Source organism: Hyperoodon ampullatus (genome assembly GCF_949752795.1).
Source record: "Hyperoodon ampullatus genome assembly, chromosome: 19".
Lineage (NCBI taxonomy): Eukaryota > Metazoa > Chordata > Mammalia > Artiodactyla > Ziphiidae > Hyperoodon > Hyperoodon ampullatus.
In genome coordinates, this window is record NC_136932.1 from 5,712,690 (window position 1) to 5,727,442 (window position 14,753).

Genomic DNA, 14,753 nt, shown 5'->3' on the forward strand with positions numbered 1-14,753 from the left:
GGGAACTAAGATCCCACATATTCTGGGGGGCAACTAAGCCCTTGTGCCACAACTAGAGAGCTCGCGTGCTGCAACTAAGACTCAACACAGCCAAATAAATAAATTAATTAATTTTTAAAAATATGCCCTGGGAAATTCCCTGGTTTAAAAAAACTGTTCTGTATTTTTTTTTATTGAAGTATAGTTGATTTACAATGTCGTGTTTAGTTTCAGGTGTACAGCAAAGTGATTCAGTTATATATATATACACACATACATATATACATATACATATATGTACATATACATATGTATATATGTATGTGTATATATATATATACTTTTCCATTATAGGTTATTAAAGATATTGAATATAGTTCCTTGTGCTATACTGTAGGTCCTTGTTGTTTATCTATTTTATATATAGTAGTGTATATCTGTTAATCCCAAACTCCTACTTTATTTCTCCCCCACTTTCCCCCTTGGTAGACATAAGTTTGTTTTCTATGTCTGTGAGTCTATTTTTGTTTTGTAAATAAGTTGCTTTGTATCATTTTTTTAGATTCTACATATAAGTGATATCATATGATATTTGTCTTTGTCTAACTTACTTCACTTAGTATGATAATCTCAGGTCCATCCATGTTGCTGCAAATGGCAATATTTCATTATTTTTTTATGGCTGAGTAGTATTCCATTGTATATATGTACCACATCTTCTTTATCCATTCATCCGTTGATGGACATTTAGGTTGCTTCTATGTCTTGGCTGCTGCAAATAGTGCTGCTATGAGCATAATGTTCTGTATCTTGACCTGGATGTGGTTACACCTGTGTGTGTGTGTGTGTGTGTGTGTCCATTGAGATTTATACATTTCACTGTAATGTTACAGTTCAACTAAAACAATTCCGATTATTATAACGCTCCTCTGTTTTTGATAACACTTAGATGAAAAATCAAAATTCTCTCTCTCTGATCTCACCTCCTCTCCCTTCTCTCACTCATCCCACTCCAGCCACGCTGACTGCCTTACTGTTCCTAAAACACATAACACTCATTCTTGTCTCAGGGATTTTACCTTTGCTCTCCCCTGAGCCGTTCCTGACTATTCTGATCCCACCCCCGCACACCCCCCCACTCTCTCTCCCCTAATCCTCCTGTGTTTTCTTCAAGGCTCTCATCCCTACCTGACGTCATCTACTCTTCTTTGTGTATTTGCTCCTCCAGCCCCCAGAATGTTAGCTCCATGAGTCTCTCTGGTTCACTCTTCAGAACCTAGAACAGTACTTGGCACCAAGAAGACACTCAATATGTATTTGCTGAATGAGTAAATTAGGTTGTTTGAAATAGGAGCCGTAAGAGGGGGACAAGACACAGGATGATAAATGCTCTAGGAGTTCAGCCAAGGAGATTCACTACTCGTCTGGGGATAGGGGGGTGGGGGACAATAAGAGAAAACTCCTTGGGGGACTTCCCTGGCGGTCCAGTGGTTAAGACTCCATGCTTCCAGGGACTTCCCTGGTGGCACAGTGGTTATGAATCAGCCAGCCAATGCAGGGGACACGGGTTCGAGCCCTGGCCCTGGAAGATCCCACATGCCGCAGAGCAACTAAGCCCGTGCGCCACAACTACTGAGCCTGCGCTCTAGAGCCCGTGAGCCACAATTACTGAAGCCCGCGTGCCTAGAGCCCGTGCTCCACAACAAGAGAAGCCACCGCAATGAGAAGCCCGCGCACCGCAACGAAGAGTAGCCCCCGCTCACCACAACTAGAGAAAGCCCGTGCACAGCAACGAAGACCCAGTGCAACCAAAATAAAAAACAGACTCCGTGCTTCCAATGCAGGGGGTGTGGGTTCAATCCCTGGTCTGAGCACTAAGATCCCACATGCTGTGGGGTGTGGCCAAAAAGTACACACACACACACACACACACACACACACACACACACACAAAAACAGAGAGAGAAAACTTCTTGGAAGAGATGACCCAGTCCTTGAAGCAGGCAAAGGGTTTGATGGGCAAAGTGTGGACATGGGAGCATTGCTCAGCGCTGAGAGCTGCCCCTCAGGACACGAGGTGGTCAGAGAGCCCTGTGGGCTGTATGGGGAGAGGATGAGCTTACTTAATAATGTTTCACCTCCTAGGCTGGCTTAGCAGTGAAAAAAAAGTGGAAATAATTTAGCGTGTAATAAATAAGATGTAATAAGATGCTCTCTGGATCTGGTGTACAGTGAAGAATTTAAGCAGTGCCATTTGACTCCACTAGGTGTCGCCACCAAGATTATGTCTCACCAAGCTTGGGAATAGGGAGGAGGCCTGGGACGGGGAGAGCTGGGTAGAATCTTGAATCTCTCAGAGGGTCTATCTCCAGGCATGAGAAATTTGACCAGAATAAACCATATCTTTCATTCTCTGCCTTTCTACTGGCTCTTTCCCATTACGCGTTTAAACCCCTCTCAACTCTCCATTTTTACAAACTTTTTTGTGTGCGTGTGGGATCTCAGTTCCCTGACCAGGGATTGGACTCAGGCCACGGCAGTGAAAGCCCAGAATCCTAACCACTAGGCCACCAGGGAACTCCCTACAAACGCTTTCCTTCACCCGACATACCCGCTCTAGCTTCTGTACCCCCTCACTTCCAGTTCTAGGCCAAACTTCCTGAAAGGGTTTTCTCTACCTCCTCATGTCCCATTCATTCCTTTTTTACTTTGCCTTGTTTCCCCAACTTTTCATCATGAAAGATTTCAAACACAGAAAAGTCGAAAGATTAGTACAATGAATACTTAGATCTTTCCAGACTCTATGATTAACATTTTGCTAAATTTGCTTTTTTTCTGTCCACACACACACACACACACACACACACACACACACACACATTTTCTTTTGCCAAAGCTACTTGAAAGTAAGTTGCAAACATTAATATCATTTCATTCCTAAAAGCCTCAGCAGAAATCTCCTAAGAATAAGGATGTTCCCTTACATGTCTACCACACCATTATCACACCTAAGAAAATCAACAGTTGTTCCATGATATCAGCTAATATTCAGTCTATATTTAATTTTCCCAGGTTGTCTCAAAAATATCTTTAAGAAAACTTTAAAAAATCCAGATTTAATCAAGGTCCATGCGTTGCATTCGGCTGTTATATCTCTTTAGCCTCTTAATCTAGAACAGCTTCTTTTCTTTTCGATGACAATGACTTTTCAAAGTCTAGGACAGATGTCTTGTAAATTCTTGACTTGTCTGATTGTTTCCCCATGCTCTTGTTTACTTGCATCTCCATCCCCTCTATAGAGTATAAGCTATTAGTTCTGTCTAGAGAGGAGTGTCCAATACAAATATAATGTGAGCCATATCTGTAATTAAAATTTTTCTAGTGGTCACATTAAAGAAGAAACAAGTAAGTTAATTTAATACTTTATTTAACTCAATATATCCAAAATAATATCATTTCAACATGTAATCAATATAAAAATATTGAGACATTTTACATTCTTTTTTTTGTATTAAGTCACTGAAATCTGGTATGCATGTTATACCCACAGCATATGTCAATTCAGACTAATAACTTTTTTAAAATTTATTTTTTATTGACGTATAGTTGATTTACAATGTTGTGTTAATTTCTGCTGTGCAGCAAAGTAACTCAGTTATACACATATATATGTTCTTTTTTTAAATAAATTTATATATTTATTTATTTTCTTTTTTGGCTGTGTTGGGTCTTCGTTGCTGTGCGCGGGCTCTCTCCAGTTTCGGCGAGCGGGGGCTACTCTTGGTTGCGGTGTGTGCGCTTCTCATTGTGGGGGCTTCTCTTGTTGCGGAGCACGGGCTTCAGTAGTTGTGGCACGTGGGCTCAGTCGTTGTGACACATGGGCTTAGTTGCTCCGCGGCATGTGGGATCTTCCTGGACCAGGGCTCGAACCCATGTGCCCTGCATTGGCAGGCGGACTCTTAACCACTACGCCACCAGGGAAGCCCTACGTTCTTTTTTTTTTTTTTTTTTTTTTTTTTTTTGCGGTACGCGGGCCTCTCACTGCTGTGGCCTCTCCCGTTGCGGAGCACAGGCTCTGGACGCGCAGGCTCAGCGGCCATGGCTCACGGGCCCAGCCGCTCCGCGGCATGTGGGATCTTCCCGGACCGGGGCACAAACCCGTGTCCCCTGCATCGGCTGGTGGACTCTCAACCACGGCGCCACCAGGGAAGCCCATGTGTCTTTTTTTTTTTAACTACTCTATTATATTTATTTTATTTTATTTTATTATTTTTATTTTGGTTGCCCTGGGTCTGTTGCAACATGTGGGCTTCTCTAGCTGTGGTGCACGGGCTCAGTAGTTGTGGCGCGTGGGCTTAGTTGCCCCGCGGCATGTGGGATCTTAGTTCCCTGACCAGGGATCAAACCCGTGTTCCCTGCATTGGAAGGTGGATTCTTAACCACGGGACCACCAGGGAAGTCCCTGTATGTATGTGCCTTTGGACAAGATGGTTAACTTTCCTGTGTCTCAGTTTCTTTATCTGTAAAATGGAGGTAAAAATACCTACTTCAGAAAGTTATCGTGAGGATAAATGAGTTATGACACGTGAAGTTATGACAGTGCCTGGCACATGGCAAGTACTGATAAATGTCAGATGTTATGATTACTTCTTCGATCAAATTTCTTGCCTCTCCCATAAGTTCCTGCTCTAACTACATCAAAATGCTTTCAGTGTTTGGAATGGGCCATGATTCTTCCTGTTTTGTTCGTATCCTCCCTCTGCCCTGGAATGCTTTTCCTTACCCTCTGTGCCTGGCCAATTCCTATTTACCCATCAGGTCTCACTCAGATACTACTTTCTTTATGAAGCCTACACCTATTTCTCCAAGTCTAGGTGAGATGTTCCTGTATTGCACCCCAGCGGATGCTCTTATCATGGAGTAATGTGATAAAAAATGGAGGGCTTACATTAGCTATGGTGGGCAAGGAATGCCCTCTGAGGAGGGGACATTTGAGCTAAAGCCTGAAAAATGAGGAACAGGCAGAGCTCAACCAACACAAAGGCCTGGAGGAAGCACTTGGTGCGTTGCAGCGCTAGAAAGCGGGTCTGGGGACTTCCCTGGTGGTGCAATGGATAAGAATCCACCTGCCAATGCAGGGGACATGGGTTTGAGCCCTGGTCCGGGAAGATCCCACATGTCGCGGAGCAACTGGGCCTGTGAGCCACAACTACTGAACCTGCATGCCACAACTACTGAAGCCCTCGCACCTAGAGCCCGTGCTCCACAACAAGAGAAGCCTCCACTCGCCGCAACTAGAGAAAGCCTGCGCGTAGCAACAGAGACCCAACACAGCCAAAAATTAATTAATTCATTAATAATAAAAAAAAAAGACGTGGGTCTGCACAGTGTATAGTGAGCAAGGAGGGGACAGAATGGAGATGAGGCTGAAGAGCTGGGAGTTTAAATCTACCATGTGTCCCTGGTCCAGTCACCCCACCTTCAGGCATATAGGACTACATACCTGAAAATCTTTATCTCTGCACCTACTGATCCCTATGCCTGGAATGTGTTCCCCGCCTGCTCTGATTAGCAATAAAATTCTACTTCTCCTTCAGGCTGAGTTCAAACCATTTACGAAATCTTCTCCCATTCTTTAGCAGAAAATAAGCACTCCCTTGTCTGAGGTCTCACAGCCCATATGTCCCCATGGCACTCATCACATGCTGACTTGTATCGCAGCCAGCTGTTTACATGCCAGTCTGCCCACCACCCAGTGAGTTCCCTGAGGGCAGAGGCTCTGTCTTCATCACCTCTGTAGCCATCGTCTGATGCCTAGCTCAGTGCCTGGTCCACGGCAGGCACTCAGTGAATGTTGTGACATTTACTTGACTAGTGGGTGGTGCAGAACAGAAAAAAAACCAAAAATAATAATGACGTATGGTTTATCACGTGCTTTCCTATTCATTACCTCATTTGAGCCTTCCAACAACCCTATGAAACAGCTAGGACAGGCACTATTATGTAGACCCATTTTACAGATAGGGTAGCTGCGGCCCAAGGCCACGCAGTAAGTAGTGAGAACTAAGTCCCAATTCTATCCCCTTACTTCGGATTCAGCGTAAATAAGGATGATGGAGAGACCCAAAGGACATTGTGAAGATATAAGACAATGGGGTTGGCTGCAACGGAAAAGCATTTTTGTGGGTGGACTAGGGAGGGATCCTTAGTCAGCTGGGACCGAGTTAACAGCAGCCCCACCAGGGAGGGCACAGGATTCCTCTCCCTGACCGAAGCAGCTGGGAGTCCGCAGCACCAACCCCCAGCTCTGGAAACTGAGGAAGCCCAGGCCCGGTAAAGAGGAGACGGATGTTCACAGGTGTTCGAGTCAGGCAGCTAAGATGACGTTAAGGATAACTTGTTAACAAGGCCTGCCTCTGTTGCCGTGACAACCGGAGCTTGACTACCGAGCCCTTCCTTGCAAGGTTGACTGGGGCGGGTTCTTCGTTAACTCGAAATTAGGAAAGGACATTTATGGTGTGTGTGTGTGTGTGTGTGTGTGTGTGTGCGCAAAAAAAAAAAAAAAAAAAAAAAGATGAAAAAGATATTCAAAAAGATGTTCAGCTCAGTGATTCTCCACCTCCGCAACATGTTAGAACCACTTTCGCAATTTTAAAAGTTCCGATGCCTAGCCATACACAAGACCAATTAAATCAGAATCTCTGGGGTTGGAACTCAAGTATCACTATTTAGTCAAGTCTTACCAGGTGATTCTAATCGCAGCCAAAGTTGCGCTCCCTGCTTTTAGCTGCTAAACCAAATTCCTGCGACCTTCTCCAGATGGCGGCCACCCGCCCCCTTCCGCCTTTACGTGCCCTGGCAAGGGGCGGGCTTTCCAGGGGCGCATGCGTGTAGCATCTCTTCGCGCTCTGCTCCCTCCTCCTTTTTCCCCCTCCTCCATTTTGTTCGCGAACGCTGGGGACAGTGGGAGCAGATCCATTTCCGGGTTGGCAAAAGGGGCGGCGGCGGCGAGAAAGGGAGCTTGCCGGGGGGCGAGCAGGACGGGACGGAGCCGGAGCGGAGGTGGCGGACGATTCGCTCCCGGAGCCGCTGTGCCCAGGTCGGGAAGAGGCCGGGGAGGGTGGGTCCGTCGCTGAAATGACCTGAGGACCTGAATGGGAGGGAGAGCCGGGGGAGGGGCGATTGGGGCGGGGCTTGAGGAGAGAGGGGGACTTTGGAGGAGGGGCCTGTGGGAGAGAGGGGTCCTGGGGGCGGGACCTGAGGGGAGGGCGAGTGGGGGCTGGGTCTGAAGAACCTGGAGAAGTGGGGCGTGGGGAATCTAAGTAGGGAGGAGTGGTCGGGAATTGGTGTGGGGCGAGCGCTGACTGTGAAAAGGGGAGAAAGGTTATTGAGAGACGGGAAGTAAGGGATCCTGAGGGTTGGGGTAAGGTGAGTAAGACGACAACTCAGGGTGAGGAACGAGGTAACCGTGCGCAAAAAGGGAGATGGGGAGGGAGGACCTGTTGGGAACAGGTAATTAACAGGATGCTCCGGGTGAGGAGGCCGCCGTGACGTTTTGGGAGTTGATGAGTGAAAACCAGTGGTTGAAGGGATAACTGAGGAAATTGCTTACACTAGAGGGAATCTGGAGAACGTTAGTTGAGAAGGAATCAGATTTGAGTTAAAGGTTGGATTGAGAAACGTTGGGGTTCGCATGGGATCAACCTGCAGTTGAGGGTTCAGGTTGGAGTGATGTGAAGTCTTAGTTCTGGGCACCTCCAGGATCCACCTCCTTTTTCATGGTGTTATTTTTGCCCTATGTTTGTTTCTGAATGACTTATGGCATGTTTTGGGTGACTTTTTTCTCCTTTTACAAACCAGAACAGAACCTCAGGGAACAAGGACTCCTAAGGATTTACTAAGTAACTTTGAGGCAAATCATTAAACTGTCTCATTTTTTTCCCTTGGAAATGTAGGTTTGATCCCTCTCTGCTTCTAAAAGATTGTGTTAACCAAATGGGATCGTTAAAGTGGTTGCAAAGAAGTGATCCCCGAAAATTGGATTGAGATATTGATATTTAGAAGACATGTCTTTCCCAGTTTCTTCCTCTCAGCCTTGCACATTTTTTTGGTGTGTGTGTGCCAGGGAAGAGTTGGTTTTGATTTGATACATGTCCAATTTTTAAACTTTTCTCAGTGTCAACTTTTAGTAGCCAGAAATTTCATATTGTTGTGTTACATTATATTGGCTGCCATCAAGACCGAGATGGGGAAGTTAGAATTGGGAATAAATAAGGTTGGTTGATGGAGAATGTGGCAGAATGCAGTATTTTATTTCTATTTTATTGTCTTTGAGAATTCACTGAAAAATAGTGTTGTAGACAGTTGAGCCTTTTGCTTTGGTCCAGTCACTTTGGCCCTTTTTGCCAGTTGTTGGGGAAGCAGTGTGCTCGTGGACAATTTTAGCTTCTTTGTTCTTAATCCTTTAGCATCCTGACTGTTCTTGCTTTTTCTTTGGGCATAATACTCTATAAACACTTTGCCCTTAGGTGAATTTGTTTAGCTTAGAAGTGTTCCTGAAGGTCTTGGCGTTTCTGAAGTCTGATGTGGATTTGCTTAAGACGGGGCAGGTTCTAACTCACACTTGATATCAGAGTAGTGTTTACCTTCGTTGGTACTGATTAGTTAGGTGATGTCAGCACAAAGGTGAAATGCAGAGGAAGGTGGAAGGTGTTGAGAACTGTGCAGTTTTCTGGTTTTACTGATGGCTTTTAAGAAGGGAAGGGACGAGTCCTGTTTCTTTTGAAGAGAAAATTGTCGGATGTTCTTTCTTGACTTCTTGGGCTCTTTGATTGGGAGAGTAACCTGGTGGACTTGGACCTGTGTTCCTATTGTTCTGAAGTAATTCTGAAAACCGTGGGCTGCTGATTCAGGCTGTTTCAGCAACCCAACCCCAGGAAGAACTGCAGGTATGACGTGTATACAGGTGGTCCCTGACTTAACCGTGGTTTGATTAAAGATTTTTCAACTTCACAATGGTGTGTGAGTGATATGCATTCAGTGGAAGCTGTATTTCAAATTTTTAAATTTATTTTTTTCCCGGTACGTGGGCCTCTCACTGTTGTGGCCTCTCCCGCTGCGGAGCACAGGCTCCGGACGCGCAGGCTCAGCGGCCACGGCTCACGGGCCCAGCCGCTCTGCGGCATGTAGGATCTTCCCGGACCGGGGCACGAACCCGCGTCCCCTGCATCGGCAGGCGGACTCTCAACCACTGCGCCATCAGGGAAGCCCCGAATTTTTAATTTTGATCTTTCCCTGATTTGGCACCATACTCTCTTGTGATGCTGAGCAGAGGCAGACAGCCGCAGCTCCCAGTCAGCCACACCAACTGATACACTTACAACCATTCTGTGCCCATACAACCATTCTGTCTTTCACTTTCAGTACAGTATTCAGTAAATGGCGTGAGATATTCAACACTTTATTATAAGATAGGCTTTGTATTAGATGATTTTGCCCCACTGTAGGCTAATGTAAGTGTTCTGAGCGCATTTAAGGTAGGCTAGGCTAAGCTATGATGTTCCGTAGGTTAGGTGTATTAAATGTCTTTTCGAGTTAACAGTGTTTTCGGTTTACAATGGGTTTATCAGGATGTAACCCATCTGTACACTTATTTGGGGGTAAAAACTTGCTTAATATTTTGCTGTCATTTCAACCTACAGTGTGTCTTTTTGGTTTGCTTTTAAGGTATTGAAATAAGTTGTGGAGGCTCAGAGCTCTGGGCAGACTTTTGGTACAGCCTGCTTCTTTCACAGAATGGTTTTCCATTTTTCCTCTCCTGTCATGCGTTTCCATTGCTCTACTGGAGCCAGTCCCAAGTGGAAAACGGCAAATTGCACACTTTTTTCCTCCTTTTCAGTCTCTGGTGGACATCTTGTCTGTGTCACAGTTTGATACCACCAAATTGAAAGGATTTTTGACCGCTTCAAATGGGGAGGGTGGGCAGAAGCTGAGCTGGGTTTGCTGGGCCAGAGAATGGCCTCTGTCAAAGCAAAGAATAGTTGCAGAAACACAAACCAGGACCTTGAAGCTGTGACTAACGTTTTGGCAACATGCTTCCCTTTGCCAAGTAACTTCTTTTCTTCTTGAGTGTGATTGTTGATCTCCTTCTCAAAGTAGGCTCTTGTTGCTACTGTTCTTTACACAGCTCCCGAGCAGAAGTTGGCAGAGTTCCGGTTGACTGTCTCTTGAGGGATGTGGCCTGGATTAGAGTGGATGGGGTGTTTCATGTCAAAGTGAGGTTTATTGGCGGATCCTGAGAGCTGCTCTGCAAGGAAATGGAGGCGGTACTCTTTACTGAATGTCCTTACGCGCCTTTATGTTTCTCCTAAATTCAAATCTGTTACTTATTCATCTGGTGATTAAATGCAGAATCATTGCCTTTGCCTAGCTTTGAAAGTCCAAGGCATTGAGGAAGAGAGAAAGAGTGTTTCCCACTTTTTTTTTCTGCCTCACTCTCACTCCCAAGCCTTTTGAGCCTGGGGAGCCACAGGCTAAACTCACGAGCACTTCTTGGTATTATTATCGAGGGGTATTTTAAAATGCTGAATAGAACTTCATGGAGAAAAACAATGTTAGTAGGGAAAGAAGGTGATACATTTGCTAATGTCTGTGTCAGTCTTAGATCTCTTAATATTTTGGCTTACCATGCCTGTGGAGGCAATTAGGTTATCAAATAGGGGAGCCAGGAATTGGCTTCTAACTTGCCATTTAGGCTTGGCAAAGTTAAAACAATTTAGTATGACTACATTGAAAACTTTTTTTTTTTTTTTTGAAGATTGGGGGTAGAAGTTTATTAATTAATTAATTTATTTTTCGCTGTGTTGGGTCTTCGTTTCTGTGCGAGGGCTTTCTCCAGTTGTGGCAAGCGGGGGCCACTCTTCATCGCGGTGCGCGGGCCTCTCACTATCGTGGCCTCTCTTGTTGCGGAGCACAGGCTCCAGACGCGCAGGCTCAGCGGCCATGGCTCACGGGCCCAGTTGCTCCGTGGCATGTGGGATCCTCCCAGACCAGGGCTCGAACCCGTGTCCCCTGCATTAGCAGGCAGATTCTTAACCACTGCGCCACCAGGGAAGCCCTACACTAAATACTTAATGCTACTTAGTAAGTGTCCTTTTCAATGTGTTCTACTTAGTGAATACCCCCCTTTTAAAAAAAATATTTATCTATTTATTTGGTTGTCCCGGGTCTTAGTTGCTGCATGTGGGCTCCTTAGTTGTGGCATGCGAACTGTTAGTTGCTCCACGGCATGTGGGATCTAGTTCCCTGGCCAGGGATCGAACTCGGACCCCCTGCATTGGGAGCGCGGAGTCTTAGCCACTGCGCCACCAGGGAAGTCCCTACCCTTTTGTTTTTCAGGGGATAATTATTCGAAGATAACTGTGTCTCCATTAGGTCTTGGAATGGATTATGAAGATCATTTCTTGCAGTGTGTGACAGTGGCCCTGGTAACATTGGAGATAACCCCAAAACAAATCCTCTTCTTGGTGGCCCTGGATTCACCTTTCTCTTGTCATCGTTAGTCCAGAGTATTCTGTTCCTGATATGCAGGTTCAGAGCCAAAGCTTTTGACTCTGGTCCAGGGCTTTGATTGTGGCAACAAATATGATTATTGGAGTTGTGTTCAGCCTAGTCTCAGGTCTTTCTTTCCTGAAGCGTGTCTTGAAGTTTGGCACATCTGTATATCCAAGGAACATGTGTAGATGTCCTCCCCATTTTAATAATTGGTTTTCAAAAAACTTTTAGTTTCTTAAACTTCGTGGATTCATATTAAGCTCCATTTAGATTGAGGCCCCTGAGGGAAAGTAATTTGTTTTTAGTTGGTATTTATGATAATTCTTCGGTACAAATTCATCAACCGGCTTTCTGTGCTTATAGAAAGGCTGAATCCAATAATCCCTTTTTTTTTCTCCTCCCAATAATCCCTCTGACTGTGAAACATTCTCCATAAGTCCAGATTGGAACAACTGGTTGTTTAAAAAAGAAAAAAAGGCATTTTCTAAAGTGGTGCCGTCTAGTGTGGGACAGGCTGCTGAGATTTGTAGCTAGTGAGTTTTCCTTCTTTCTACTTCTACCTTCCCTGTGCTCAGATGTAGGCAGGGTGTTTGTCATCAAAGATCCAGGCATGAGATTAATTTAAACTCTTGTTATCACCGTCTTATAAGGACAGGACTGTCTTTAACAAAATTTTTTTTTAAAGTACTTTATTTATTTATTTGGCTGTGCCGGGTCTTCATTGCAGCACACGGGATCTTCGTTGCTGCGTGCGGGCTCTTCAGTTGCGGCATGCGAACTGTTGGTTGCGGCATGCATGTTGGATCTAGTTCCCTGACCAGGGATTGAACCTGGGTCCCCTGCATTGGGAGTGTGGAGTCTTAGCCACTGGACCACCAGGGAAGTCCTGGCAAATATTATTCTTTTAAATAGATAATACACTCACGTGGCCCAAAATTTGAAAGGTAAAAAAAACGATATACAGTCAATCGTCTGCCCCCCACCCTTGTCTACTCTTCATTCCAGTTTGTCTTCCCAGAGTCAGCTAATATTATCAGTTTCTTGAGATCCTTCCCAGAGATACTGTACATGTAAAGCAAATACATACATTTCTTGCATTTTTTTTTTTTTTTTTTTGCGGTACGCGGGCCTCTCACTGCTGTGGCCTCTCCTGTTGTGGAGCGCAGGCTCCGGACGCGCAGGCTCAGTGGCCATGGCTCACGGGCCCAGCCGCTCCGTGGCATGTGGGATCTTCCCGGACCGGGGCACGAACCCGTGTCCCCTGCATTGGCAGGCAGACTCTCAACCACTGCGCCACCAGGGAAGCCCCATTTCTTGCATTTTTTTAAACGAGTGTAGCACACTGCTAATTCTGTCTGCAGTTTCTAAGAAACTTATTTTGACCATCATTCCACATGAGCAGTAAAGAGAGTGGGCACCTGCCCTATCCTGGTAGATATTTAATGTTTCCAGTCTTTTGCTGTTACAAACTGTGCTCCAGTGAATAACTATATGTATTTGGTCCTTTGCATGTGTGACTATATCTATAGGGTAAATTATAAATAGAATTGCTGAAGCTGCTTTTTTTGGGCCCTGTCATTCACTTATGTGACAATTTTTGAGCTCCCGCTGTGTGCCAAGTACTGTGGTAGGTGCTGGAGATACAGCAGTGAACAAAACTGACTCAGACCTTGCACTCATGCGGTTAGCGGTTATGGTCTAGTGGGGGAAACATCCATTAAACAAATAATTAATTACTCTTGCTATAAGTGCTGTGGAGAGAGCTAATGGGAAGCCTAACCCTGGTTCGTTGGGAAGGCAGGCACTCAGGGAAGGTCCCTGAGGAATTGACTTCTAAAGCTGAAACCTAAAGGATGAGGGGAGGAAATGGCATAGATGAAGGTCCTGAGGAGGGAAAGAACTTGGCTGTTTTGAAGAATTGAAGGAAGCTCCAGTGTGTCTGGAGCTTAGGGAGTGAGAAGCAGAGAGATAGGAGGCAAGGCTTCAGAGAGTGTAAGCTCTCCAAAGATACAGATAAATGGCATAGTGAATTTTGAGCTCAACCTTTACAGTAGACACTTTTTCCTGCCACTTCTTTCCACATGTAGTAGTTGACCAGTGTTGATGCTGAAACCATCAATATCATAAAGGAGTATGATGCCTGTACAGTGGAACTTGTTTTCTAAAAACTTTCCTGGGTAAAGCCTATTCTTTTAATCTTGATTTCTTTTAGGTCCTGCAAATTAAACTTGCGTGGCTGGATTAGGACTTAAAATTTTGGGCTCTCGAGAACTGGTTTGGAGATTGTTGGGGAGCAATTCTTATATGGGGGATGATGGGATTGTTAGTTTGCCAGACCTGCTTATTTAGGAAACAGAAAACCTCTTCACTTCTGGAGACTATTGACTGTTTTTTGGGGGGTTTTTTTGTTTGTTTGTTTTTGTTTTTGTTTTTTTTGCGGTACGCGGGCCTCTCACTGCTGTAGCCTCTCTCATTGCGGAGCACAGGCTCAGCGGCCATGGCCCACGGGCCCAGCCGCTCCGCGGCATGTGGGATCTTCCCAGACCGGGGCACGAACCCGTGTCCCCTGCATCGGCAGGCGGACTCTCAACCACTGCGCCACCAGGGAAGCCCTGACTGTTTTTTTTTGTAAGCCTCATGGGGCTGGAGAGAGAACACAGATGTTCTTATTGTGAACTACTGAATATAATTTGTCATACCCATCATCTAGGCCATATGTCTTAACATGATGCCTACGACTTATTGGACATGCAAATGAATCAGTAGCTCAAGGGCCATTATAACTCTGAATATATGAAAACTTTTTTTATTTTTATTTTATTTTATTTTATTTATTTATTTTTGCGGTACGCGGGCCTCTCACTGTTGTGGCCTCTCCTGTCGCGGAGCACAGGCTCCGGACGCGCAGGCTCAGCGGCCATGGCTCACGGGCCCAGCCGCTCCACGGCATGTAGGATCTTCCTGGACCGGGGCACGAACCCGTGTCCCCTGCATCAGCAGGCGGACTCTCAACCACTGCGCCACCAGGGAAGCCCTGCTGTATATTTTATATTGGCGTTTGTTCAGGAATCACAGTACTCTTCCCCAAAGCCCAGGTGGTCCTGTTTGATTTAGTACCTTTCTTGTGTAATTGGATCAGCTTGCCCTGTTTTCATAGCTCAAAGTAGACTCTTGGTTTAGCAGACCATCACTAGTGATCAAGGAATGAAAATGTGCAAATT